This window comes from Triticum dicoccoides, chromosome 1B (assembly GCF_002162155.2).
Source record: "Triticum dicoccoides isolate Atlit2015 ecotype Zavitan chromosome 1B, WEW_v2.0, whole genome shotgun sequence".
NCBI lineage: Eukaryota > Viridiplantae > Streptophyta > Magnoliopsida > Poales > Poaceae > Triticum > Triticum dicoccoides.
The window spans coordinates 635,358,082-635,362,272 of record NC_041381.1 but is presented as its reverse complement, the minus strand read 5'-3'; positions in this window follow the sequence as shown (position 1 = coordinate 635,362,272).

The window sequence follows — 4,191 nt, the reverse complement described above, 5'->3', positions numbered from 1 at the left end:
TACGTGCGCCATTTCAATACATGGCTTACTCTCGCCCTTTGCATCATTGGCGCAACGGGTCATCTAGTGTGTTAAATCCGGTCGAGTTTGCTAGATGCGCCACACTAGCATCACGATCATGCTTTGAGTAATATCTGAGCATTGAGCAAGTAGCATTAGTAGCCAATCACTGCCTATGCCGAGCACTTCCTCTTTGCGCGGAATCGGCCACATCGCGCCCATCGCATCCCATAAGTCACCTGCATGCATGCATGCAACTAGGGCGTGGAACGTCCCTTCGTCTTCCTGGTCGCAGACAGGGCAAGTAGCCCGCATGGTTAGATACTAGTAGAAAACATGCCTTATGTTTGGGCCAGATAAGCCCATTAGTCCCAGTTCAGTCACGAACCGGGACCCATGGTTCCATTGGTCCCGGTTCGTGAGGCCAGGGGGCCTGCTGGGCCTCGTGGGGGCATTGGTCGTCCTGGTTTGTCTGGCCCATTTGGTCCCGGTTGGTGGGACGAACCGGGACCAATGGGCCTCGCTCCTGGCCCACCATCATTGGTCCCGGTTGGTGGCTTGAACCGGGACCAAAGGCTGCCCTTTAGTCCCGGTTCATGCCATGAACCAGGACCAAGAGTTGCTTATATATATATCCCTCGCCCGCGAGCAGAGCACTCCACTACTCTGTTTTTCAGGCCGGCCGTTGGAGAGCTTTGTGGTTCTCTAGCTCACCTCCTATGCACACGAGGTGTTCGATGAAATGCCCGAGCCACACTACTTAAGCTTTCTCCTCTCGAAGCTCGACCTCCGAGCTCCATTTTCCTCAATATTTCTCTAGGTTTAGCGGTCCGTCACGTCCCGTCCCCGTCTTCACCGCCGTCGATCGCCTGCGCCGATCTCGTCGCCGGCACCACCGTGGTGAGCCTCTTGTTCTTATCTTCTTTCTGAAAGGAACAAATTCTTACTTGTATGTTTATATAGATACTTGTATAATTTTCTTACTTTTATTATTGCTTCTTATTATTTAGTGCGATGGTTTTGGAATCCGCCCCCATCGGCCCTCGCCCTGTCTATGATTCAGATGTGGTATATATTATCTTTATAACTATTTGGTTCATTTATTGTTTATGACAATTATGCCGGCCAACGTGACATAGATTTTATTTATCTAGGAGGTATGTGAACCAGAAATTCCAACCGACCCTATTGTCGACAGGTTAAATTTAGTTGAAGAAGGAAACAATTTCTTGAAGGAAAAAAATAAAAAAATTGAGGAGGAGAAGATGATATTGGAGTTATATGTTGCGGATGTCGTCGATGATCACAAGATCAAGATGGATGCAATGCGCTTGAAGATTAGAAAGATTAGAAAATATGCCATTCATACCGAGGCTTGGTATCATTATGCCGTTGGATCAATAGTTACCTTGGTTGCGATTATGATCGCATTTGTTTTCGCATTGAAATGTTTTACATAGTTTCAATGTACGGTTTAATTAATTAGATGCTCGGGAAAGCTATATGTTGTTAGATGAGAACTATGTATGTACTTTGGTTTTAATGTGATGTTGAATTTTTATTAATTTGGTCACTTAATTATCTATTCATGATGTTCTGTAATGGTTTTTGACACACTTAATTATATATAACGCACGTAGATGAACCGGCAATGGATGTACGACGACAAACACACCTCTGAGTACATTAACGGCATGCATAATTTTCTCGAAGTGGCTGAGGCAAACAAGTAGAATGGTTTTATGTGTTGTCCATGCCCTATATGTGGGAATACGAAGTCTTACTCTGACTCGAAAATCATTCACGCCCACCTGCTTTATAAGGGTTTCATGCCACACTATAATGTTTGGACCAAGCATGGAGAAATAGGGGTTATGATGAAAGACAACAAAGAAGAAGAGGACGATGACAACTATGTGCCCCCTAAATACGGTGATGTTGCAATGGGGGAAGTTGTTGAAGATCAATAGGAACCAGACCATGTGCCCGATGATGATCTCCGCTGGGTCATTGTTGATGCAAGGAGTCAGTGCGAAAGTGAAAAGGAGAAGCTGAAATTCGATCGCATGCTAGAGGATCACAAAAAGGTTTATACCCCAATTGCGAAGATGGCAACACAAAGCTCGGTACCGTACTGGAATTGTTGTAGTGGAAGGCTGAGAATGTTGTGCCTGACAAAGGATTTGAGAAGCTACTGAAAATATTGAAGAAGAAGCTTCCAAAGGATAACGAATTGCCCGATAGTACGTATGAAGCAAAGAAGGTTGTTTGCCCTCTAGGATTGGAAGTGCAGAAGATACATGCATGCCCTAATGACTGCATCTTGTACCATGGTGCATACGAGGATTTGAATGCATGACCGGTATGCGGTGCATTGTGGTATAAGATCAGACGAGATGACCCTGGTGATGTTGACGGCGAGCGCCCCCGGAAGAGGGTTCCTGCCAAGGTGATGTGGTATGCTCCTATAATACCACGGTTGAAATGCCTGTTCAGAAACAAAGATCATGCCATGTTGATGCAATGGCACAGAGATGACCGTAAGAAAGACGCGAAGTTGAGAGCACCCACTGATGGGTCGCAGTGGAGACAGTACTGGGAGGAGTCTGCAGGTGACGCAAGGAACGTATGGTTTGGTTTAAGCGCGTATGGCATTAATCCTTTCGGGGAGCAGAGTAGCAATCACAGCACCTGGCCCATGACTCTATGTATCTATAACCTTCCTCCTTGGTTGTGCATGAAGCAGAAGTTCATTATGATGCCAGTTCTCATCCAAGGCCCTAAGCAACCCGGCAATGACATTGATGTGTACCTAAGGCCATTAGTTGAAGAACTTTTACAAATATGGATTGGAAACGGTGTACGTGCGTCGGATGAGTACAAACAGGAGGAATTTGACCTGCATGTGTTGCTGTTTGTCATCATCAATGATTGGCCTGCTCTGAGTAACCTTTCAGGATAGACAAACAAGGGATACCACGCATGCACGCACTGCTTAGATGACACCCAAAGTATATACCTGGACAAATGCAGGAAGAATGTTTACCTGGGGCATCATTGATTCCTTCCGACCAACCATCAATGTCGAAAGAAAGGCAAGCACTTCAAAGGCGAGGCAGATCACCGGAAGAAGCCCGCCATGCATTCCAGTGATCATGTACTTGTTATGGTCAATGATTTAAAAGTAATCTTCGGAAAGGGTCTCGGCGGACTATCTGTTCTGAATGACGTTGAGGGACATGCACCCGTGTGGAAGAACAAATCTATATTTTGGGACCTACCCTACTGGAAAGACCTAGAGGTCCGCTCTTCAATCAACGTGATGCACGTGACGAAGAACCTTTGCGTGAACCTGCTAAGCTTCTTGGGCGTGTATGGGAAGACAAAAGATACAGCAGAGGCACGGGGGGGCCTGCAATGTTTGCACGAAAAAGACGGCATGCCTCCAAAGCAGTATGAAGGTCCTGCCAGCTACGCTCTTACCAAAGAAGAGAAGGAAATCTTCTTTGAATGCCTGCTCAGTATGAAGGACCCATCTGGCTACTCGTCGAATATAAAGGCAATAATAAATATGGCAGAGAAAAAGTTTCAGAACCTAAAGTCTCATGACTGCCACGTGATTATGACGCAACTGCTTCTGGTTGCATTGAGGGGGCTTCTACCGGAAAACTTTTGATTAGCCATTGTGAAGCTATGTTCATTCCTCAATGCAATCTCTCAGAAGGTGATCAATCCAGAAATCCTACCAAGGTTAAGGAGTGATGTGGCGCAATGTCTTGTTACTTTCGAGCTGGTGTTCCCACCATCCTTCTTCAATATCATGACGCACATCCTAGTTCATCTAGTCGATGAGATTGTTGTTCTGGGCCCTGTATTTCTACACAATATGTTCCCCTTTGAGAGGTTCACGGGGGTCCTAATGAAATATGTCCGTAACCACGCTAGGCCACAAGGAAGCATCTCCATGGTCCATCAAACAGAGGATTTCATTGGGTTTTGTGTTGACTTCATTCCTAACCTTAAGAAGATAGGTCTCCCTCAATCGCGGTATGAGGGGAGACTGGGTGGAAAAGGCATGCTAGGAGGGGACTCAATAGTATGTAGGGACGGGCATTCTTAGTCCCAAGCACACTACACAGTTCTATAGAATTCTACCTTGGTGACCCCGTATGTCGATGAACACAAGAACAT